Raw genomic sequence first — 25291 nt, forward strand, 5'->3', positions numbered from 1 at the left:
ACTGTACCAGTATTCCCTGATAGAGTGTGAATGTTAACCCAAAGTGGTATGAAAGGACAGTGAGTGTGTACCAAGGGATTCCGATTTGACTTGTTGTCACTGTACCCTGTTCCCTGGAGATAGTGGGGTACCCTCTCTCTTGATACCTGAGACCTAAAAAGACAGTCTTACATCCCCTGGCACCACCCTCTCCATTATATCCCTACTCAATTTCTCCATCGTGGGGACTCTATTTGACAGCCAGTAACTCCATATGCAGCACCCTGCTCTGGAAACACAAGGTTGTTGGTTAATCCATTGGTTGGTGTTGCTTAATGGGGCTAGTCCTGTGCTTTCAAGGAAAGCATGCCAAGCATTGACTCCAGATTCTTTGTGTAGTTTGCAGTAGTTACTAGTAGGGAGGCGTGATCAGGGCCCTGCTCAGTCAGTGCGATGTCAGAGTTGATCTCAGGATAGCAGGCTCCAAGGCTATCACCCTCTCGTTCAAAATATCCCATACGTTTTACTTCTCTATCAGTAGGTAGGAAAGTTGGGAATTTATGGAAAATCTCTGGACTGCCAGGGTCTGGCGGCGCTCTACAGTTCTTAGCTCGGGGTGGGGGCACCACAAGAGGTCTGGTGGGCTCTGGACAGGGGCTGTGGGCTCAGGTCTTCCTCTGTAGCTGGCCCTTCTGGTTCAAGTTTCACTGGCACTGGATGGAGAAGATCATTACGAAGCAGTAGCCAGGGTCATTTTGAGGAGCGATCATTTTGAATGCAAGGTTTAAAATGATTGTATATGCTGACTTGATGCCTGTGCGATGTAGACCGAGGGACTTCTGAAGCCCACTGCAGACTTACTGGCTGTCCAAGGCCACGCAACAGGCAGACTCGGAAAGTGATAGCCAGGGTGGCGTGGTGTGAGTGTAGCCCTCCCTGATGGATGCGTGCTGATGCTATGGAGAGGTGTGCTTGATTACGCTGAGCACTGCCTGCACCGGAGTGCCATGAGAGGTGATCACCGGGTGCTGATTTCTGACGCTTGGGGGGCTCCAAGATGCTATCATCTTCTGTACCTCTAACACTATATGCATTACTAGAATTGTCACTGACTGATGTGAGTTATTGATGTCTACTGATACCGTACACTGTACACTATAATGCACTGGGACCCTATTCGCTGTGTTACTCCCCCTTTTGTACCTTGGCCCTGCTGTACATTGTTTGTTGCATCGTATGTTAGGCCGTACCTGAGACTCTAATGTGTCATGCCCGCTGTGAAGTGTGATCTCATCTATTTTAATTTATTAAATTGTGCCTCGTATTCAAGTGACCAATCTGTATGTGCAATGCTGTATGGGTTTGTTCTAATAAAGGTTTAAAAAAAAAGGTTTAAAATGATTGCAGCGGTTTGTCCAAATGTGTGTCAATGCGGGTTATGCCATTTAAAATAATCCTTACTTGGAGTAAACAAACGAACAGTTATTGGTTATTAATGCACGTGCGGATAGTTATTGACACTTATTTTAATATTAACCTGTTTGACATCTCGGCCTAGGAGAGACCATATTAACATCGGCCGGCAGCATTATTGAGTTTTCCTGCCCAGTCCGAGCTGCCTAAATCTTTTAATCTGTATTTCTTGATGACTCTCCCCTGCCCTGGGTCGCCAGCTGCTCTTTATTTCTTGTTTAGCCTCGCTATGTACAGCAAATACCCCATTTAAGACAGCTACTATATCTCCAAGTGTAAACAGCTAGCAGTCAGATATTTCCTACGTAGCAACTACATGACCAGTTCAGGAGGCCAAACCCTAGGTATGGTTAATATTGGAGTATGAGTATATTTAAAGGTATGAATGAAACAGCATTTATAAAGCACACAGCTACTCCGTAGAGTGTCCCGGAGCTGTCAGGAATCTCCCCACTAATACCTAGGGAACACCTAATTGCAGAATAGCCAGGGTTTTTTGTTGCTTCCTGAAAGAGGAAAATTCCGCTGTGGCTCTAAGAGTAGAGGAAGTTGGTTCCAAGCTTGGGCCCCCAGGAACACAAAGAATGTGCCTCAGATGAGCCAGAGGGAGTTGGTTCCAAGCTTGGGCCCCCAGGAACACAAAGAATTTGCCTCAGATTCTGACCTGGCAGACCCTGGGAATGACAGCCAGATGACCACCACAGAGTTCTGGAAGGGGTGTAGAACAATATTATTTTCCTGATGTAACTGGCTCCGTTGCCATATAGGGCTTTAGGTACCATGACCAGTGTCTTAAATTTGATCCTCTTTTGTTACTGGCAGCCAGTGTAGAGCCCTGAGATGTTGGGACATATGGGTTCGGGGAGCCAGATTAAGCATTTGTCTCGCCGCTGCATTTTGAACCACTTGCAGGCAGTTCAGAATATAGTCTGGCAGACCCTAGTATAGGACATTTCCATAATTAAGTCTTGAGGTGATTAGGGCCTGGATCACTATTTTCCTTATGTCAGATGACAAAAGGGGTAGAAATGTCCTCAGGGTTTGTAGCAGCCTAAAAGAAGTGCCTACTACTGCTTGAATTTGGGGTTTCATGGATAAAGACATTAAAAAGTGTAGGGCTCAAAGCTGAGCCCTGTGGGACCCCCACCGTCAGATTCTGGATGGCGGAAGTGCACAGAGGAATCCACACTTCCTGGCTTCTATTATCCAGAAATGAAGTTAGGCGCTTTAGAGCCATACTACCAATTCTAATGCTCTGTAGCCTCTTTAGTAGTCTGTCAGGGGGACAATATCGAAGGCTGATGACAGATCCACATAAACAAGACAGCCCTTCGTCCGTAATTCACCTTCTATTTAATGTGCTCAGTAACCTCCAGCAGTGCTGTTTCTGTGCTGCAGCTAGTTCTGAAACCAGACTGACTGGAATGCAGCAGTTTGTTATTTTCAAGGTAGTCTGAGATGATGGAATGGGCATGTTTTTTCCAGCACTGTAGAAAAGGCAGGAAGGAGAGATTTTGGTCAGTAGTTGGCTAGAATTAGCTGTTGTTTGGTGTGGTAAGTCGTTTTCCATGACACCAGTGGAACTTTTTTTTTAGATAAGAATGCCTCCAATCCAAAAGAACCAGTTGGTGGCCTGGAGAGCTATCAATTAATTTTAAAAGAAAGACATACTTTTTGATGGATGCCTTATCATCTATGGGCAGCTTAAAAACTAACGTATTTAAAGTAATAACTAACACAATGTTCAACAAACTGGACCATTATACAGGACACAGTAACCTAGATTCTGACCTGGCAGACCCTGGGAATGATAGCCAGATGACCACCACAGAGTTCTGGAAGGGGTGTAGAACAATATTATTTTCCTGATGTAACTGGCTCCGTTGCCATATAGGGCTTTAGGTACCATGACCAGTGTCTTAAATGTGATCCTCTTTTGTTACTGGCAGCCAGTGTAGAGCCCTGAGATGTTGGGACATATGGGTTCGGGGAGCCAGATTAAGCATTTGTCTCGCCGCTGCATTTTGAACCACTTGCAGGCAGTTCAGAATATAGTCCGGCAGACCCTAGTATAGGACATTTCCATAATTAAGTCTTGAGGTGATTAGGGCCTGGATCACTATTTTCCTTATGTCAGATGACAAAAGGGGTAGAAACGTCCTCAGGGTTTGTAGCAGCCTAAAACAAGTGCCTACTACTGCTTGAATTTGGGGTTTCATGGATAAAGACATTAAAAAGTGTAGGGCTCAAAGCTGAGCCCTGTGGGACCCCCACCGTCAGATTCTGGATGGCGGAAGTGCACAGAGGAATCCACACTTCCTGGCTTCTATTATCCAGAAATGAAGTTAGGCGCTTTAGAGCCATACTACCAATTCTAATGCTCTGTAGCCTCTTTAGTAGTCTGTCAGGGGGACAATATCGAAGGCTGATGACAGATCCAACATAAACAAGACAGCCCGCCCTCCGTAATTCACCTTCTCTTTAATGTGCTCAGTAACCTCCAGCAGTGCTGTTTCTGTGCTGCAGCTAGTTCTGAAACCAGACTGACTGGAATGCAGCAGTTTGTTATTTTCAAGGTAGTCTGAGATGATGGAATTGGCATGTTTTTTCCAGCACTGTAGAAAAGGCAGAAAGGAGAGATTTTGGTCAGTAGTTGGCTAGAATTAGCTGTTGTTTGGTGTGGTAAGTCGTTTTCCATGACACCAGTGGAACTTTTTTTTGAGATAAGAATGCCTCCAATCCAAAAGAACCAGTTGGTGGCCTGGAGAGCTATCGATTAATTTTAAAAGAAAGACATACTTTTTGATGGATGCCTTATCATCTATGGGCAGCTTAAAAACTAACGTATTTAAAGTAATAACTAACACAATGTTCAACAAACTGGACCATTATACAGGGCACAGTAACCTAGATTCTGACCTGGCAGACCCTGGGAATGATAGCCAGATGACCACCACAGAGTTCTGGAAGGGGTGTAGAACAATATTATTTTCCTGATGTAACTGGCTCCGTTGCCATATAGGGCTTTAGGTACCATGACCAGTGTCTTAAATTTGATCCTCTTTTGTTACTGGCAGCCAGTGTAGAGCCCTGAGATGTTGGGACATATGGGTTCGGGGAGCCAGATTAAGCATTTGTCTCGCCGCTGCATTTTGAACCACTTGCAGGCAGTTCAGAATATAGTCCGGCAGACCCTAGTATAGGACATTTCCATAATTAAGTTTTGAGGTGATTAGGGCCTGGATCACTATTTTCCTTAAATGTCCTCAGGGTTTGTAGCAGCCTAAACCAAGTGCCTACTACTGCTTGAATTTGGGGTTTCATGGATAAAGACATTAAAAAGTGTAGGGCTCAAAGCTGAGCCCTGTGGAACCCCCACCGTCAGATTATGGATGGCGGAAGTGCACAGAGGAATCCACACTTCCTGGCTTCTATTATCCAGAAATGAAGTTAGGCGCTTTAGAGCCATACTACCAATTCTAATGCTCTGTAGCCTCTTTAGTAGTCTGTCAGGGGGACAATATCGAAGGCTGATGACAGATCCAACATAAACAAGACAGCCCTTCCTCCGTAATTCACCTTCTCTTTAATGTGCTCAGTAACCTCCAGCAGTGCTGTTTCTGTGCTGCAGCTAGTTCTGAAACCAGACTGACTGGAATGCAGCAGTTTGTTATTTTCAAGGTAGTCTGAGATGATGGAATTGGCATGTTTTTTCCAGCACTGTAGAAAAGCCAGGAAGGAGAGATTTTGGTCAGTAGTTGGCTAGAATTAGCTGTTGTTTGGTGTGGTAAGTCGTTTTCCATGACACCAGTGGAACTTTTTTTTTGAGATAAGAATGCCTCCAATCCAAAAGAACCAGTTGGTGGCCTGGAGAGCTATGGATTAATTTTAAAAGAAGGACATACTTTTTGATGGATGCCTTATCATCTATGGGCAGCTTAAAAACTAACGTATTTAAAGTAATAACTAACACAATGTTCAACAAACTGGACCATTATATAGGACACAGTAACCTAGATTCTGACCTGGCAGACCCTGGGAATGATAGCCAGATGACCACCACAGAGTTCTGGAAGGGGTGTAGAACAATATTATTTTCCTGATGTAACTGGCTCCGTTGCCATATAGGGCTTTAGGTACCATGACCAGTGTCTTAAATTTGATCCTCTTTTGTTACTGGCAGCCAGTGTAGAGCCCTGAGATGTTGGGACATATGGGTTCGGGGAGCCAGATTAAGCATTTGTCTCGCCACTGCATTTTGAACCACTTGCAGGCAGTTCAGAATATAGTCCGGCAGACCCTAGTATAGGACATTTCCATAATTAAGTCTTGAGGTGATTAGGGCCTGGATCACTATTTTCCTTATGTCAGATGACAAAAGGGGTAGAAATGTCCTCAGGGTTTGTAGCAGCCTAAAACAAGTGCCTACTACTGCTTGAATTTGGGGTTTCATGGATAAAGACATTAAAAAGTGTAGGGCTCAAAGCTGAGCCCTGTGGGACCCCCACCGTCAGATTCTGGATGGCGGAAGTGCACAGAGGAATCCACACTTCCTGGCTTCTATTATCCAGAAATGAAGTTAGGCGCTTTAGAGCCATACTACCAATTCTAATGCTCTGTAGCATCTTTAGTAGTCTGTCAGGGGGACAATATCGAAGGCTGATGACTGTAGTGTCCTAGTCTGGGGCCTAGATAGACAAGACGCAGGACACGTGTGGTGTAGTTGGTGGCGGCAAACTAACTTGGCCACGCCCGGAGCCCCGGGCCTTTTATTGCATAACTCGCGTACTCACGTACACGCTTGGAACAAACCAACGCCCCTTTACCCTCCAGGGGTATAACACCTAGTAGTAGTGGGAGGGGGCGTGTGCGGCAGTGGTACACCCCAACTGTCCGCAACACTACATTCCTCCTTTACCTAGGGATGAAACAAAAATGGCAGAAAGAAAACACACACATGTCTCCGAAGGGCGGGACTGCTGTCCATACAGGTTGCAAAGTTCACCAAAGTTCGCTAGACAGTCTATGGTGCAGTCTCTGAAATAATTGACAAATCCAAAATACCAAAGCACAAAATTTAACAGTCTTACTTCGATCTCGGCGGGGTCCCTCGTCTAGATCATCTCAACGCCAGCACCGGGCCACAAAGTCTCGGTACCTCTGGGAAGGCTTGGGGCAGGGACGTAGATTGTACCTCGATTGGCTGCGGCCTTCGGCTGCGGCTGGGGAATGTTCTTCTGCTTCGCTGGTGCCGGCCCTGCTGGGGGTTTCCGCCGGTCCCGCTGGGTCCCCATTGCTCGGGGTGACGTCTTTGGATCGTCGTGCCGGGGTGCTTGACTCTGTTGGTTCCGATGGTCTGTGCGGTGGGCTTTGGTGCCAAACGTCCGGTTCCGGGTGATTTAGGTGCCAGTCGTCCGGTTCCAGGTCTCCTCCTCTTTCAGGTACTTGTTTGAAAAACGAAACATTTCTCGTGACCACCTCTCCGTTCCTGACGGCTGTGACCATTGTTCCGTGCACTTCGGTAACTCTCCAGGGGTCCAGTTCGAACGGCAGGCGGAACTTCCCGCCGGGATGGCGGTCTTTCACCAGAACGGCGTCACCCACTTGAATGGGGCTGTCTGCGGCTCTCCGCCTTCGGGATGCTCCCTGGTTGTTTTTGGTGCGTTGTTCCATGGACCGGTTGCCGGGATTTGGGGCCGTCTCCCACCTGGGATGGTGTGGGAGGGTGTCCACAATGGCTCGGTTAAAGGATAGGCGGTTTGGGGCGATTCCGGTGGTGCAGTGTGGGGTCTGGCGATATTCTCGGAGAAATTGGTAGATTGCTAGCTCTAGACCGTGACCATCGGCGACTGCAATTTGAATGACTTTATTCAAAGTTCTCATTAGCCTTTCGACCTCCCCGTTCGCCTGCGGCCATCTTGGTGTTATCCGTTTGTGTTTGATGCTGTGGCTCTGCAGGTATTCTGTGAACTCGCTGCCATTGAACGGGGGTCCATTGTCTGTGCGGACTTCTTTCATAATCCCATGGGTGGCGATGATCTTTTCGAACTTCGGGATCACCTCCACTGCTGCTGTCGATGTTACAATTTCTACCTCGGGGTAGCGGGAGAAGTCGTCCACCACGACAAGCATGTACTTGCCTCCCGGGAGGCTACCAAAGTCTGCGCTTACCCGTACCCACGGGGATGTTGGTCCGTCTTCGGTGATCACCGGTGCTGGAGGATTTGGTAGGCTGGTCGCCAGGCATACTCGACAGCTGTGAACTACTTCCTCGACGGCTCTGTCGAGTCCAGGGAACCACAATTTGCTTCGGAGTCTGTTTTTTGACTTGACAATCCCTTGGTGTGATCCATGTGCCAGCAGGGCGGCTTGCTGGGTGAGGCTGCTGGGCAACACGAGGCGTGGGCCTCTCAGGAGACATCCTTCGGTAGATACTGATAATTCGTTCTTGACTTGGTACAGGGCCTTAAGGACTGCTTGGGCGTCTTGAGTGCGGAAGGACGCCAGGCTTTGCAGTGCCTTCCAGTCGCCGGATTTTAGGGCATGGATCGCGATCTGGAGGCAGTCATCGTCTTTGGTGGCTCTCGCTACCTCCTCCAGGGACATTGGACGCGGCTTCGACCGTTCGACAATGAGCCGGACGTACTCTTCCGTGGCTGCTGCTTCTGCGTCTGTGACTGGACGGGCGTGTTTTGAAAGATAGTCCGCTGGGTTTCGTGTGCCAGGCCTGTATTCCACCGTGAATTGGAACTCCTGCAACTGAAGCACCCACTTTTCGATTCTCGGTGGTGGTCGAGATGACGATCCTTGGAAAAGGGGTACCAGGGGCTTATGATCGGTGATTACTGAGAAAGGATGTCCATAGAGGTAGATATGGAAATGGCGGCACCACCATAGAATGGCGATTGCTTCTCGTTCAATTTGTGAGTAGCGCTGTTCGGTGGGTGTCAGCGTGCGGCTGGCGTAGGCCACTGGGGCCCACTCTCCGCATGACTGACGCTGCAACAGGACCGCTCCAAGGCCCGTGGGGCTGGCATCCACTAACAGTTGGGACTCGTGTTGTGGATTGAAGTAGGCTAAAGTCGTGTCTGCCGACAGGGCCGCTTTGGTGTTCATGAACGACTCCTGCTGCTCCGGCCCCACTTCCAGGTGGCGTTCGACTTGGTTAGGTCGCGGAGGGGCCCTGTTAGATCTGACAGGTCTTTGATGAAGCGCCCGCAGTATGTCCGGACAGACGGCTGTCACAGACGTGGGGGCTGGAGCGTTGTGTATATCTTTGACTTTTTCCGGGTCGGGCCTACTCCTTGGTCGGAGAATTTGTATCCAAAAAAACTGATGTGTCTGCGTAGAAATTCGCATTTGTCTTTGTGGAGGGTTAGTCCTCTCTCTTTTAGCCGGTTGAACACTGCTTGGACTCGTCTGATGTGCTCTTCCAGGGTTGGGGCGTGTACTAGGATATCGTCGCTCACGTTGAGCACGCCGTCAAGGCCTTGGAGGACGTTGTGGACGATATTTTGAAAAACCTCCGCCGCGCTTGAGATGCCGAAGTTTAACCTGGTATATCTCCACAGTCCTGCGTGGGTGGAGAAAGTTGTGATTGAGCGCGAGTCTGGGTGGAGAGGGACCGCAGGTCCATTTTGGAGAACCACTTGGACCCTGCGAGTTCCCCGATGATGTCATCAATGGTCGGTGTCAGGTGGCGCTCTCTCTTGATTGCTAGGTTGGGGATGCGCATATCTACGCATATTCTTACTGCGTCGGGTTGCTTCGGCTTTTTGGCCACGACTATGGGCGATACCCACGGTGTGGGTCCTGTGACACGTTCGATGATGCCTGCTTGTTCCAACATCTTCAGCTCAGCTTCGACCTTGGGCCGGAGGTGGAAAGCGATCCGCCTGTGCCGGAGGGCTACTGGGGCAACCGACTGGTCGATGTGGAGTCGGACAGGGGGGCCACGTAGGCACATGATGCCCTCGAACAGCGAGGAATGTTCCGCAACCAGATGGTCTAGTCCTTAGGCTTGCACTGTTAGGGCAAAATGTATGAGTCCCAGCTCCCGTGCGGTCTTACAACCGAGAAGGAATCCTGATCCCTCCTGGGACACGTAGATCTTCGTTTGTAATTGCGTCGAATCGTGGGACACAGTCGTCCGGAACACTCCGCACAGGCGCAGTGGGCGCCGGGTTCCGTAGGCAAACACTTGCACTCTGGTGGGGTGGAGTGCGGGGGCATCTTCGAGGCTTTGGTATACGCTGGCGGCCATGAGGTTTATCGTGGCGCCTGTGTCGATGAGGGCTTGGATCGCTTGGCAATGCACTTGGACGGAGCACATCGGTTCGGTCGAAGACGCTGCTGCCAGTGTATTGAGCATGCGCACTAAGTGGACTGACGCTGCATCATCCCCGTCGTCGTCCATGTCGCTGCTGGTCGACGTGTCCTGGTGTGGTGCCACCTGTCGCACCCTCCTGGGTGGGCCACTCTGCTTTTTCCTTTGGGACGATGAACAGACACTTGCAAAATGATTTGCTTTTCCACACGCGCTGCAGATTTTGCCTTGCGCCGGGCAGGCACCTTTGTGGGGGGTGGGGCCTCCGCACCATATGCAGGCCTGGTCGTGGGTGGATTGTCCTTGTTTCGGGCGCCCTTTCTTGGGGGTCTTCGCTCGGTTGTTCGTTGGGTGCCAGTTGATGGCACATACGGGTTCTGTCTTGACTGTGACCAATGATTTCGGCTCCATATGGGCGGCACGGGCTTTGGAAAGTTCTTTGGACTGCCCTAGGGCCAGGATGTCGCGCATGGACATCGCATCTGATTTAAGCACTCTCTCCCGTAGCTTTAGTGAGGCGCATCCCTGTATGAATTGGGCGCAAATTTCATCCTCCGCATCGGGGAGGGTGCACGTGCTGGCTAGTTTCTTGAGTCGAGCGTAGAAAACGTCGACGGACTCCTCAGGGAGTTGGCGCGCTTGGCGCAGCAGAAAGCGTTCATAGTCCGCGCTGGCAAACGGCTCAAAATACCTGGTGATGGCGTCGCGGAGGGTGGCGTAGGTGTGTGGCGGGTCGCCTTCTGTGATGTCCTTGGAGATGTCGTAGATAGCTTCACCTCCCAAATGCAACAGCATGGCGCGGCAGCGCCCCACAGCAGTGTCAGCAGCAATGAAATAGTTTTCCAGCCCCTCCACCCACTTTTTCCAACGGGTAGCTTGCGAGGGGGGGGGCCTGTGACCGCAAACGGCTCGAGATGCGGCACAGTGGCCATGATGGCCGGGACACCGCCGATGGGGAGACTGGAGGCGGGCTATAGACGTCACTGGGCACCGGGGAGCGGTGCGAGTCAGGCCACAGCAGGCCGTCGGCGCTCGGGAGCGCAGGGCAGAACGCTGTGAACAGGTCAGTGCGGCGTCGTGGTGCAGCAGGGCACGTGGTGTGGTGGATCGTGGACCACCTCGTCGCCAGTGTAGTGTCCTAGTCTGGGGCCTAGATAGACAAGACGCAGGACACGTGTGGTGTAGTTGGTGGCGGCAAACTAACTTGGCCACGCCCGGAGCCCCGGGCCTTTATTGCATAACTCGCGTACTCACGTACACGCTTGGAACAAACCAACGCCCCTTTACGCTCCAGGGGTATAACACCTAGTAGTAGTGGGAGGGGGCGTGTGCGGCAGTGGTACACCCCAACTGTCCGCAACACTACATTGACAGATCCAACATAAACAAGACAGCCCTTCCTCCGTAATTCACCTTCTCTTTAATGTGCTCAGTAACCTCCAGCAGTGCTGTTTCTGTGCTGCAGCTAGTTCTGAAACCAGACTGACTGGAATGCAGCAGTTTGTTATTTTCAAGGTAGTCTGAGATGATGGAATTGGCATGTTTTTTCCAGCACTGTAGAAAAGGCAGGAAGGAGAGATTTTGGTCAGTAGTTGGCTAGAATTAGCTGTTGTTTGGTGTGGTAAGTCGTTTTCCATGACACCAGTGGAACTTTTTTTCTGAGATAAGAATGCCTCCAATCCAAAAGAGCCAGTTGGTGGCCTGGAGAGCTATCGATTAATTTTAAAAGAAAGCCATACTTTTTGATGGATGCCTTATCATCTATGGGCAGCTTAAAAACTAACGTATTTAAAGTAATAACTAACACAATGTTCAACAAACTGGACCATTATACAGGACACAGTAACCTAGATTCTGACCTGGCAGACCCTGGGAATGATAGCCAGATGACCACCACAGAGTTCTGGAAGGGGTGTAGAACAATATTATTTTCCTGATGTAACTGGCTCCGTTGCCATATAGGGCTTTAGGTACCATGACCAGTGTCTTAAATGTGATCCTCTTTTGTTACTGGCAGCCAGTGTAGAGCCCTGAGATGTTGGGACATATGGGTTCGGGGAGCCAGATTAAGCATTTGTCTCGCCGCTGCATTTTGAACCACTTGCAGGCAGTTCAGAATATAGTCCGGCAGACCCTAGTATAGGACATTTCCATAATTAAGTCTTGAGGTGATTAAGGCTTGGATCACTATTTTCCTTATGTCAGATGACAAAAGGGGTAGAAATGTCCTCAGGGTTTGTAGCAGCCTAAAACAAGTGCCTACTACTGCTTGAATTTGGGGTTTCATGGATAAAGACATTAAAAAGTGTAGGGCTCAAAGCTGAGCCCTGTGGGACCCCCACCGTCAGATTCTGGATGGCGGAAGTGCACAGAGGAATCCACACTTCCTGGCTTCTATTATCCAGAAATGAAGTTAGGCGCTTTAGAGCCATACTACCAATTCTAATGCTCTGTAGCCTCTTTAGTAGTCTGTCAGGGGGACAATATTGAAGGCTGATGACAGATCCAACATAAACAAGACAGCCCTTCCTCCGTAACTCACCTTCTCTTTAATGTGCTCAGTAACCTCCAGCAGTGCTGTTTCTGTGCTGCAGCTAGTTCTGAAACCAGACTGACTGGAATGCAGCAGTTTGTTATTTTCAAGGTAGTCTGAGATGATGGAATTGGCATGTTTTTTCCAGCACTGTAGAAAAGGCAGGAAGGAGAGATTTTGGTCAGTAGTTGGCTAGAATTAGCTGTTGTTTGGTGTGGTTGGTCGTTTTCCATGACACCAGTGGAACTTTTTTTTTGAGATAAGAATGCCTCCAATCCAAAAGAACCAGTTGGTGGCCTGGAGAGCTATCGATTAATTTTAAAAGAAAGACATACTTTTTGATGGATGCCTTATCATCTATGGGCAGCTTAAAAACTAACGTATTTAAAGTAATAACTAACACAATGTTCAACAAACTGGACCATTATACAGGACACAGTAACCTAGCAGGTATCCTGGGGAATAATTGCGTTTCTGCAATGAGAGAACATTTTAAATATACCTGAAGTTTCAACTGTGGCTTGTTTATAACGCAGTGAGAAAAGCTTGAATGGGACATGGGGTCGGTGTTCAATACGACCTTATTTACTATTTCATTAACCTGTTGCTCATTTTTTAAAACATGAGGATTGATAATGACACTTAAATGATAAAAATGTCACGCACAGCAACTTGAAACCCTGGCAGTTGTGGTTACGCTGCTCAAGCAGGAGTAGTGTTCGCCGCTGGATCTTGAAAACGCATGCGTGCAATCACACGCATGCGCACTAAACGGCCAGGAGAGTGGGGAGCTTAAAAATACACGCAGCCAAGACATGGGGTTTCCACGCATGCGCATTAATTTGCGCATGCGTGGAAACGCGGGGGGTGTAAAGACAGATGGGGTGGGTCTATTGATAGTACACTGGAAAAGCAGACGTCCGAAAATCTTGCAGCTGAGACGCAAGAGCACAGGCAAATGAACAGTCTGCATTGCTACTGCATTGCTAATGCAGGAACCGGAAGCTGGGAGAGCCGAGATCGGAAGAAGAAACTCCTCCGGAAGTCAGGCAGTTACCGGAAACTGCAGGTCGCCTGGAGCAGTATGAACGGAGAATGAAGACAGGACCCGCTGCAGCCGGAAAAGCAGACGTCCGAAAATCTTGCAGCTGAGACGCAAGAGCACAGGCAAGTGAACAATCTGCTGAGAGGCTAGGCATTGCTTCTCTCTCTTTTATAGTTCTCTGCTCACGTGTTTTGAAGCACGCGTAGCAGCTGAACCGACGGCAGTTTACTAGTGCTGGTGACAGTTGCCTCGAGTGCTCCAAAACAAGTTCTGAGTTTGTGCAACGTGTTTGGGAGCGCCTGTTGCAGTTCTAAGACTGCCAAACATCCGTTTTGTATAAATAACAAGGACAAATAAATAAAGAATGCTTCTTATGAATACAAAATAAAATAAACGAAAACACTGCGAGTAGTGCATTCTGCATGCATGATACCTGTGGTGTCTGCTGAGGGGCAATGTCAACCTAGGCCTCGTAGTGGGGCCTAACTCACTGCTGTGCAATAAGGGACACAGAGACTGCCTGCTGGTTAGGGGCAAAGACCACGTGCGGTCTTACGCCCGTTTATTTATACCCGAGGGCTACTCCGCCCCCGGGCTGTATGCGTGCGTGCGTGCGTGTCTGGACGGGCCGGGTGGCTCCGACAGTACATCCCTCCAAACTCACAGATGTTCAGTCCAGCCTCACTCAGAGTCTTTTCCACAGCGTACTCTCCAGGCATAGTCCCTGAGTCTTTGACTGGGGTTTGGGTTTGGTCTCAGGTTGTACCGTTGGCTTCGTTGTAAGCCGGCCCTTGGCTCCTCAGATTCTCTTGTAGCGACGTTCTCCATTGTTGGGGGTACGGTGATTCCACCTGCACTTCCTTGACTTAGCTCCGGCCCTCTCTCTCGGGGCACCTGGGCTTCCTCCGCAGTGACCAGCGGGTCTTCTCCACTCTCCCAACCTTCCCACCTTTGCTCGGGCGTGGTTTCGTTGGGAGTCACTCTCTTGAACCAGGATATGTTTCTTGTTACAACTCGGGTTCCTCGTGATGCGGACACCATGGTACCGTGAATGTTCACGACTTCCCATATCTCCGGCTCGAACGCGGTTTGGTATTTCCACTGGGGGTGACGAGTCTTGAGGACTACCTGATCACCAACTGCGAGTGGTCTGACTCCTGCTCCCCGCGCTCGACTCACTCTTTCATTCGTCTTTCTTCGCCGGTCTTGGGCCTCCTCGTGGTCTAACTCGGGTGCCTGCCATGCTGGGCTCACGGGTATACAGTCTCGTGGTGGTCTCTTAAACATGACGTGTGCAGGGGCGCACTTGGTAGTGCAGTGGGGTGTTAGCCGATATGCATTCAAAAACTGTGACAGACATTCTTCCGGCACTTCACTTTTCTCCACGCCAATCCGGAGCGCCCGATTCATGGTCCGCATAAACCGCTCCACCTCTCCGTTTGCCTGCGGCCATTGCGGGGTGATCTTCCTGTGCCGGATTCCTCTCCTTGCCAGATACATCTGGAACTCGGCGCCTTGGAACGGCGGCCCATTGTCAGAGCGTACTTCATCGGGATACCCAAACATGGCGAAAACCCGATCCAGAGCGGGTTTCACATGACTGAATGCCGTGGACGGGAGCACTTCCACCACAGGGAACCTTGAGCACGAGTCTATCAGCACCATGGCTTGTCGCCCATCCGGGAAGGATCCAAAATCAATGCTTATTTTGGACCACGGGGTGTCACATAGTTCTTCAGTGATGATAGGGTGTGGAGTAGGCTCCCTGCCCGTGATGACGCAAGAGTGGCAGTTCCGGATTTCCTGCTCCACCGCGTTGTCCATTCCCGGGAACCATACTCTCCCCCTCAGCCGAGCCTTTGTCTTTGCTACGCCTTGATGCCCTTGATGAGCTAGTCGAACTACTTCCTTCTGCAGACTGGTGGGAATGACAATCGTGTCACCGCGCAGAACCACGCCATGGGGTCCTGTGCTCAGCTCGCTTTGCGCTCGCCACATGTGTTGGCGAAAAGTCTGCTCCTCGGTCGTGAGGGCTCCAGCTCCCTGTAGAAAGGTTTTCCAACTCCTGTCCTCTAGGGTGTGCTTCACCTTCCGCAGGCATTCATCTCTGTCAGTGGCGGCCCCGATTTCTTCCAGAGAGAGCGCTTTGGGGCAGGCTTCCTGCGACAGAACCTTCACAAATTCCTCCACTTCCTCGAGGTCCTCGTGTTCCCGTCTCGCAGATTCCTGACACGGGTGACGGGACAGGAAATCTGCCGGGTTGTTGACTCCTGGCCGGAAGATGACCTTGAAACGGTACGTTTGGAGTTGGACAGCCCACCTCTCAATCCTGGGAGGCGCGAGCCTGGCGGTCCCCGCGAACAGCGGAACCAACGGCTTGTGGTCGGTGACCACGGTGAATTCGTGGCCAAACAAATAGAGATGGAAGTACTGGCACGCCCACTTGATGGCCAGTGCTTCGCGTTCGATCTGTGCGTAGCGCATCTCTGTAGCAGTCAGTGCCCTGCTTGCGTAGGCTGTGGGGACCCACGTGTGATCTTCCGCCTTTTGTAGTAGGACTGCCCCCAACCCCACCGGGCTGGCGTCCACCACGACTTCAGTTTGGCGATGCGGTCTGAAGTATGCCATGACCTTGTCATCCACTAGGGCCTCCTTCACCGCCCGAAAGGCCTCGTCTTCCTTCCTCGACCATGTCCATGGCCTGCCTGACTTGGTAAGTACTCTCAGTGGTTCCGAAAGGGACGCCAGATTAGGGATGAAACGGCCACAGTAAGTGGCCATCCCTAAGAAACTGCGGACTTCCGTTGCAGATGTTGGTTTGGGTGCTGACCGGATGGCCTCTGCCTTTTTGGGGTCCACTCGCAGTCCCTCACGCGAGAAGATGTATCCAAAGAATTCGACTGATTCGTTGTAGAAAGAACATTTCTCCCTGTGCAGGGTCAATCCGTGATCCGCAAGGCGTTGAAGTGCAGCTCGCAGGTGTCCGTGGTGCTCTTCTAGGGTTTTTGAGAAGACCAAAATGTCGTCGCTTAGGTTAATGACGCCTGTCAGCCCCGACAGTGTCTCTCTAATCGCATTTTGAAAGACCTCCGCTGCAGAGGACACCCCGAAACTTAGGCGCTTGAATCTGCGTAAGCCAACATGGGTCGAGAAAGTCGTGATGTTGCGACTGTCTTGATGGAGCTCAAGCTGGTGGTAGCCTGCATTAAGGTCCAACTTTGAAAACCATTTGGCCCCATTTAAGTCGGCCACAATGTCATCCATCGTTGGCGTTAGGTGCCGCTCCCGTTTGATGGCCAAATTCGGGAGGCGCATGTCCACACACAGCCTGATGGCGCCCGGCTGTTTTGGCTTCGGTGCGACCACCAGAGGTGACACCCAGGGGGTAGGGCCCGACACTTTTTCAATCACCCCTAGTTTCTCAAGTTTGATCAGTTCGTCCTCCACCTGCGGCCGCAGGTGAAACGGCACCCTCCGATGTCTGAGTGCAGTTGGTTTGACGGTGGGGTCGATGTGTAGTCTGAAGACCTTTCCTTTAAGTCGACCCAGTCCTTGGAATAGTGTCGGAAAGTCCCTCAACAGGGCATCGGCGTGTCTCTCGTGCACTTGGTTGGCGAAGAACACAAGTTGGAGATCCTCCGCTGTGTGGCAACTTAGCAGCGTGCCTCTTCTGCCCCCCGTGACGTGGAACTTGGTGGTCACCTTTTGGTCGTTGCATGATACCTCCACATCGATCACTCCTCTCAGTGGTAACGGCTCGTCACTGTCATATGTATAAATCCTCGCTCTCGAAGGCAGCAGCGGCGGACGAGGATCAAGCTGTTCATATTGGGTGCTGTCCATGACATTTACCGACGCTCCTGTGTCGATCAGCGCCTTTACCCGGGACCCTGCGATATCAACTTCGCACATTGGTGGTGGCCTTCTTCTGGATCCATCTCTCCCCACAAAGGAGACGAAAAAGACATCGTCATCGTCCTCTTCGTCCAGCCGGAAGGCCGTCTGATGCGCGTCCGCGCATGGGCCCGGGTCTTCCAGGGAGACTTGACGCACGGCCTGCGTGATGTTCCGTCCGCCGGAGCCAGCTCGGCGGCTGCTGCGGCACACCTTCGCAAAATGGTTCAACTTTCCGCAATTGGAACACGACTTGCCCCGTGCAAAGCACCTTCCGTTCGGGGGATGTTCCATCCCGCAGTTTCCACACGCCGACCGGGGGGCGGCTGAGGCCTGGTTCCGCGGCGCTGAAGGCGGGGCACGTCTGCGCACCACATCCACGTGCTCCTCTTTAACCGACACCTGTTTCGCCGGGACCACCGGGCCGTCGAGCGCGGCCTGCATCGCCTCTGCCCGCGCGTTGGAGAGCTCATGGGACCTGGCCAGTACCAAGATTTCATCCAAGCTGATCCGGGGCTGGCGCAAAATCAGCCGTCGCAGCTGGACAGACCTGCATCCTTGGATCAGTTGCGCCCTGATCTCCAGCGTCCGATCCGGCAACTCGCACGCCGTGGCCAGTTTGCGTAGCCGAGCATAGAAGGCATCGATCGGCTCCCCTTCAGCCTGACGGGCCTGGCGCAGTTTGAACCATTCAAAATCCGGGTTCACACGGGGGTCAAAGTGGTGGTTAAGGGCCGTGACGGCCGCATTGTAGTCATCGCCATCGCCTCTGTTCGGCAGGGTCTCGAAGAGTTCGTATAGCTCGTCTCCGCCGTAGCATAGCAGGAGCGAGCGTTTAACTTTGTCGTCGGTCTCTCTTGCGCCGACGAAGTAGTGTTCCAGGCGACCCAACCATAAGCGCCAACGCGCCGCTGCTGTGGAGGGTTCTGCCAACTCGCTAAATGGCGGGATCGGTGCCGCCATGGCATGGCCTGGCGCCGCAGGCGCGACATTCGGGGCAGGGTTCTGGAGTGGTAGACCGCCTTGCACCTGTCCTGCGTTGGGTAGTGGCCCTGGTGGCGGGGTAGGGACCCGCGGGGCGGGCCCTGCGGCCGCCGCCCCTCCGGAGACTTGCACACTCATTCCTTGGGTAGGTCAGGTCTGAGGTCCGCAAATGCTTCTGGCCAGCAATTGCAGATGGCACAGCAGGAAGCGTGAGCAGGGTAGCAGCAGATCCTCCCCCCTGGCGAGCCTCCTGATCTTCCTGGGGTGTGAACACAGTCTGCAGCTGGCCGCCTATCAGCAGGGCGTAAAGGCAATCCGGGCCTCCCCAGACTCGGGGCAGTTGAGCTCCGTGCTCCGCGAGATGCGTGAGCAATCACTGGGCTTCCTCCGTTTTCCGCCTCCGCGAGATGCGTGAGAGTCGGCAGGGGGCGCGGTGAGGGCCGAGCCAGTCCCTCCGATAGGAGCGGCGCGCTTCCCCTCCCCTGCGGTGGTATGCCTGGTGCAGCGCAGGACAGCGAACGTCGCGGGGCCCAGCCGTGTGCTCCAGCCCCCAGGCGCTGCACCCCTCTGAACACGCGTCTCACCTCCTGCGCCGCGACAGGCGCGAAAACACTCCGGGCTCCACGGGGACGGAGCGAGCTCCCACACGGGGTGGCACCCACCAAGGACGATGGCGGCGGCCGCTGGCTCCAGCGCAGGCTGCGCGAGCGCGGCCCTGGCAGCCCCGTGGGGCGGCAGCAGGTACAGCGGTGTGGCGAGGCGTGGGTGGGGACCCGCCTCGTCGCCAATGTGGTGTCTGCTGAGGGGCAATGTCAACCTAGGCCTCGTAGTGGGGCCTAACTCACTGCTGTGCAATAAGGGACACAGAGACTGCCTGCTGGTTAGGGGCAAAGACCACGTGCGGTCTTACGCCCGTTTATTTATACCCGAGGGCTACTCCGCCCCCGGGCTGTATGCGTGCGTGCGTGCGTGTCTGGACGGGCCGGGTGGCTCCGACAGTACAATACCCAGGATTACATTCTTTTACAGATTTCCGAGGGTAAAACATGTCACAAGCCATACTCCATGTGCTATGTCATAGTGAGGGCAGTTGACATCATAACAGTTAATAACTGCTGGAAGGATAGAACCCACTGAGGCCTCAATGACTCATCCTTTGCCAGAAGTAAACATGAAAGCTAAGTTAAGACTAGTACCTCACTCGCATAATCCTGGCAAGCACAGCCCAAGCAGAGAGGATGTTCTGCTCTGATGTCAAATGTAAAGGGCGCAGGTAATTACTAGTGTGGTAGCAGTATTTAACACCTGAAGGCAAAGTCTCTGCTTTATCATGATTGAGATTCTTCTAAGGATGAACCAGAAATGTGTCTGTCAAATAACAACACCAACTCTATAGAAACTCTGTTGAAAGTTCCTTGCAAGAAGGTATGCCCGGCCTGCTTTGAGAGGGATCATTGGCCAGCACCCTGGAGATGACAGCCTAGCAGTATGAAGGAGTTTACAATAAAATACAATGGCATTTTCAAAGCTTGTGGCTACTCCCAAAGGAGATTCCTGGCGCTAGCAACAGGTCCACCAAAATAAACTGGCTAGCAGACTTGTGCATCGGCCTAAGCATCAAACAGATGTGTCTTCAGACCTTTCCTAAATAACGTTTCTGAAGGTGCACAACAAAGAGTTGTTGTAAGTGAATTTCAAAGTGTTGCCGTAAGAAAAGTAAAGGAACACCCACTGCTCCTAGTCTTATGGATCCTCAAGACATGCAGGAGCTTCAGTGAGTTAGATCTCAGGGATCATACCCTTACAGCAGGTCTTAAGTTTACATCTCAAACACAGAGGTCCCTTATGTTCCTAATCTCTGTAAGCAAAGATTAAAACCTTAAATTTGATGCAACTGATTAGGGAAGCCTGTGCAGATGGCGGAGATGAGCAGAAACCAACAGGCGTAGAGGGATCTTAAGAATAAGGTGCACAGCTGCATTTGAGATAATCTGCAACAATTGCAGTAGCTAAACTGGCATGCCCAGATAAATACTGTTGGCGTAGTACAATTTCGAGGTAACTTGGGCATGGACAATGGTCTTTCGGGACTCCAGAGGAACCATATGCAACATCCTTCTCAGGGACTTTAAGTATCAAGCAGCTAGCCAAGACCGCTTTGCCCTGGAGTTCAAAAGACAAAGCTGAATCGAATTTAACACCCTGATTTCTTACATAGGAAGAGGGAGTGGGAGGTATCTTCAACTCCAACAGCCACATGTCGAGAGAGTCAAGGATCTTGCTTGTGCTGAAAAATAGGATTTCCATTTGAACGGAATGGAGTGTGAAGCCACTTTTCATTCGCCTACTGCTTTTAAGCAGTTATTGAAGTAATTCAGGCATCAGAAGCCTCGTCCTGGAAGTACAGAAGAAGCTGAGTGTCATCAGCGTACGAAATCACCTTTAGACCCCAGGATTCAACCAACTTAGCCAGGGGCTACAAATAGACATAAAAAAAGATTGGGGCTCAAGGCTGAGCCCTGAGGCACGCCATACTTGGGAGTCTGAAATAAAGGGAGCAAGAAACACTGCCTGAGATCTATCCTCCAAGTAGGATTTAAGGCAGGACAGTGCGTTCCGTTGTATTCCAGTCTTCACCAGTTTGTTTAACAGGATGAGGTGCGACACCCAGTCAAATGCTGAGAACAAATCTAAGAGAACAACCATAGTTGAAGCACCCTGATCAATGTTGAGCTTGTTAAATCCTGAAACCTCCAGAAGGGCGGATTCAGTGCTATACTCTGGCCAAAACCCAGACTGAGTGTCATTGATGAGTTAGGAACAGGCAACAGGAACAGGCATTGTTGTTTATTGACAGCCTTCTTCAACATCTTGACTGCTGCAGGAAGAAGGGAGATTGGTCTAAAATTGCAGCGTGACTTAGGATATTCATTAAAAAAACATTTTTAGCAGAGGTAGCAGGGTGGCCTGTTTCCACCTCTTCGGGACAGTAGCTGAATCCAGGGAGGTGTTCAGCAATTAAGAATGGGGTTGCCACTCGCAAAACTGACTTCAGAATATCAGGAGGGCTACAGTCCTGGGGCAAGCCGGACTTACCATTAGCCAGCAATATAGACGATTCGTCAAGTGAGATAGATTCAAAGTCCCTCAGCACTTCAGCACTGGGTCAGTGGAAAGCACCCTATCAGAGGTAACTTCAGACATACACTGAATGGGGAACTGGCCATAAATTATTTTGATGGAAAATAAATCCGCGAGCTCCTCGTACAGGTGAGCAGATGGTGTAAAATAATTTTGCATAGGCCTTGGGGAAAGAAAATAGTTCACAGTGCTGAAGAGTGCACGAGGCTTATTGACAGCAGCATCAAGACACCATGAACTGTTTAGATTTGTCAGCCAGATGCCTGTGATGACCTGTTGGAGCCATCGTCAGGGCTTGCCGCTCCAAGACGTAGAGTCATTCCGCTACTAAGCAAGATGGAAAAATGAAGAACATCTCTCTTCCTTACTTCTGGCCCAGAAGAAGAGTTGTTTGTCTCGTCATGGTTGGTAAGCTTATTTTGCCCCTGACTCCCAACTTTGCTTCAGGGAAGAATAAGTGAGCCTGGAGTTGACCCCAGTAATCTCAAAACCTACCACACCTTTGTTCCATCTACTGCCCTGATTCAGTAACCATTGACTGTGTGTAAATCCATGAAACAGTTCCCAATATTTTAACGCTTGAGCTCCACACCTCTTATCTCCAGCTTTGTGTTGGATGTGAGAGTCAGAGCCCCTGGACCTGTAGTTGCCCTTTGCGGTAAAAAAAAATCCATCTGCGACTCTGTCTGAAAGTTTAAACAGCTATTTAAATACCTTATCCCCCTTGAAGGTATTGTGGTGGACGGGCTCCAAAACCACCCTTAGTTACCCAATAGAAATCGTTCGGTCTAGTGCTGTCCCTTGACTCGTATCCCCTCCATCGAATACCAGATACTGTACTTGCAACACCTAGTTGAGGGATGGTTTGCTTGTCAGCTTTAGGGGGCGGGAACATCCATGTTTTTGGGAGGCATGTTTGTATTTGGGTCAGAAGACGTTTAATAAAGAACATATTGAAACTTTGCAAAAACTCCTAAACACTTTGCACAGTAGCAAATACCTTAGTCAGCACTGACAACATTATTTCTATTTCTGGTACCTTTGAGGTGTAACAACCGAACCTGGTAGCTCTCAAGTAGTTGTAAGATAAAGGCTTAAAATAGGTGTGTTCTTTTGACTGATTAAAGCACAGACTCTGTACCTAGACTGGAGGCCTGAGGCTTGTGAAAAGTATTCATCAAATTGTTATTTTTGTAGACACCAGCATTGAAGAAACCGTAGCGCTTAGGCTCAGGTTCTGTAATAGCATTGTGTATCAGATTTCTGACTAAGGAGGAGCTAGAGAGTTCTGTGTTTTGCATATTCTTATTTCATCATTTTGTTGCCTTGTACTTCAGTCAATCTTTCAATCAAGTAGATATGCCAGACCTGTGTCCACCACAAACCCAGAAGTGCAGGAGTCTACTGCTTCCAGTAATGGGCCATAGTTGGTATTCCTGCTAGGAGATATTGGGTAAGGAGGCATCCCATAGGTGAGCACATTGAGCATATCCTATCCTCCCCAGATAACCTCACAGGAGCACCTCAGTGTCCAGCGGGAGGGAAATAAATGATTTCTTTTATGAGATTCACCAGGACCACACAGAATTTATGGGCCTTGGGCCAAGACCCAAATATAAGTCATAGAAACCCTTGTCTGGTATCCCTTCCAACATGTGTCAGTTGTTCCAAACATATCCCGGTGCCTGACCGGGGTCAAAGAGCATATTGATACCACCTTAATAAAGGCTATTGAGTCGACTTTTAACCCCATGTGTTTTGTTCCATGTTCGAAATTAACATAATTCCCTGGGATCTTGGCTGTATTGAGAGTCGTGCTACCCATGCCAATACAAGACATGGCAGTTATGGTCTCGTTTAGAATCTGGCTGTAAAACTGGTGCACGTACAAGTGGCAGTTTACAGCTGGGTGCAATGTGGTATTGCTCATAGCTTGCGTTTGCACTGCACTCTTAGCTGGTGGTAAATGCAAGTGCAATTCTTGTAAAATGAAGAAATAACATTCATAAAGTGAACACCCAACATGCTGTGCACATATTATTGCCCTTTTCTTCCACTGATTTCTAAATCTGTTGCACAACCCAAAAAACACTAGCACAAGTGTTATTTGCGCCATAGAGTTTTAGTGCCCATTGTTTGTGCCGGTCCCTAAACAGCTCCCTTAGTAAGAAGCTAAATGATTCTGAGAGTTCTTGCGTCTTCAGTAGCAAAAAGAGACTGCCAGGCAGCGGTTGTAAGTCATATATTTCTTGCAGCTATAAGGAAGTCGAAGATAAATCTAGCCATTAACAGAGTAATTCTTAGCAAAAGATATTTTTTGTTGAGTTCCAACTCTCTCTACCAACCATGCCCTTGTCATTTTTCTACAGCAGTCTTATTTCTAGGTTAACTGTGTACAGATAGAGAACAAGAAGCATTTGAGAAATTCAGGTTCTTGTTGCAAATACCCAAGCGCAGTGGTTCTTATCCTTTTTGATTTCTGTGGACCCCTATTTAATCAGTACTGAAATTCAGTGCCCAACGGAATCATTATAGGAAATTCGAGCACCCCGTGCTAAGAAATGTCGAGGATTTGAACCGTTAAACAATGCACAAAATTATGCAAAGAAACATTCATCCTACAAATGCACAAATTAATAAATATTTTATTTAACTCACAAATCTAACATACACATTTCTTATGGGAAGGTCAGAGTTTTCTAAATTGATTTGAGGCAGCAGATCATCCATGCTATATTGTGTTTAATTCACTTGCACTCCTCCCATAAACTAATATGAGTATACCAACTTAATTTTTCGTGTCCAATTTCAAATTCCTTCACATTTACAGGACGTTTTAAAATTTTCAGTTGTAGATTTTTCTTTTTTTTTTGTATGTACACCATTAATCAGGTAATATTTTATTTTATAAACAGGTGCAGACCCTCTCAGTAGGCTTTGTGAACCCCCAGGGGTCTCGTGATCATAGGTTAAGATCCACTGCTGTAGCACATTAATCATTTCATTTAACTGAGGATTATTTCACACTGTGTAGGAAGGTAAAAAGATGCTACCTTTGACTGTTTATTTTTTTCCTGCTGGATTTGTCTAAAGCGTATCGGAGTGTTCCCAAAAAAAGTGTTCTGTTTAAATGGACTCAAAATCCGCAAATGGCTTCCATGTTGTTCTAGCAAAGAGGCATCTTGCCAATTGTAAGATTGTAAGATAAATAGCAGTCAGTTTTCTCTTCATGCGGGTGTCTTTAGGCTAGAGGAAATCATCCTCAGAATTTTATTATATCAACTTTGAATATTACATAATGAGTTGCGTGTCAGATATGGGACTTTGCAGGGTGAATTTCAGGGCACGGACCCTTGTAGAGAGGAAATGTTGGTTTATGCATAATCAAAGGATCCAGTTGGCCAGCAAATTTGCGAGGACTGCTATATTAGCTCACCCGTTTGTCACTCATCTGCAGGGTGAAGTCACTCATTTGCTTGTCCTAGCTCATCCTCGTGAGACGTAATAATACATTAGCTATAGCAGCTGATCTAAATTCTAGAATTGAGGTATTGGTATAGATTGGTTTTTAGCAGATTTGTCCATTCATTTTTCTGGCCACCTTAATGATTGATTATTGGTAAACCGGTCTTGACCTTGTTTTTGTCCTATTTGACCTGAGAACATATTTTTCCTATTGTAGTCATCTAACCACTTATAGTTTTGCAGTTATAAAGTCATGTGAGTTAATTGAAAAATAGTGTTATGTTTTTACTACCCATGATCTTGCGCAAGTGTACTTCAGGGCGTTTTTCTAAAATGTGAGACTTTATTAGTTAGTATCTAGTACCAAGCAATGATATAGATCAGTATGATTTCTAATTACGTAACAGTGGCATCTGTTTCCTAGCTCCACCGTATTGCGCCTTTCTGTCAC

General features: G+C 49.5%; 1 protein-coding gene across 4 annotated transcripts in view; it reads left to right on the forward strand.

Moving 5' to 3' along the window:
* Nucleotides 1–25291, forward strand: part of CCZ1 (CCZ1 vacuolar protein trafficking and biogenesis associated) — a 302840-nt gene that overhangs the window by 18167 nt on the left and 259382 nt on the right. The window contains exon 1 of one of the 4 annotated variants that reach the window (XM_086940734.1): nt 13179–13478. The exons of 2 other annotated variants lie outside the window; for them this stretch is intronic. The gene's annotated coding sequence lies outside the window, so the exon portion shown is untranslated. Of the gene's footprint in view, nt 1–13178; nt 13479–25291 lie in introns of those variants that run through there. One more of the 4 variants, XM_086940737.1, reaches the window with a different exon arrangement.

Source organism: Lissotriton vulgaris, chromosome 10 (assembly GCF_964263255.1).
Source record: "Lissotriton vulgaris chromosome 10, aLisVul1.2, whole genome shotgun sequence".
NCBI lineage: Eukaryota > Metazoa > Chordata > Amphibia > Caudata > Salamandridae > Lissotriton > Lissotriton vulgaris.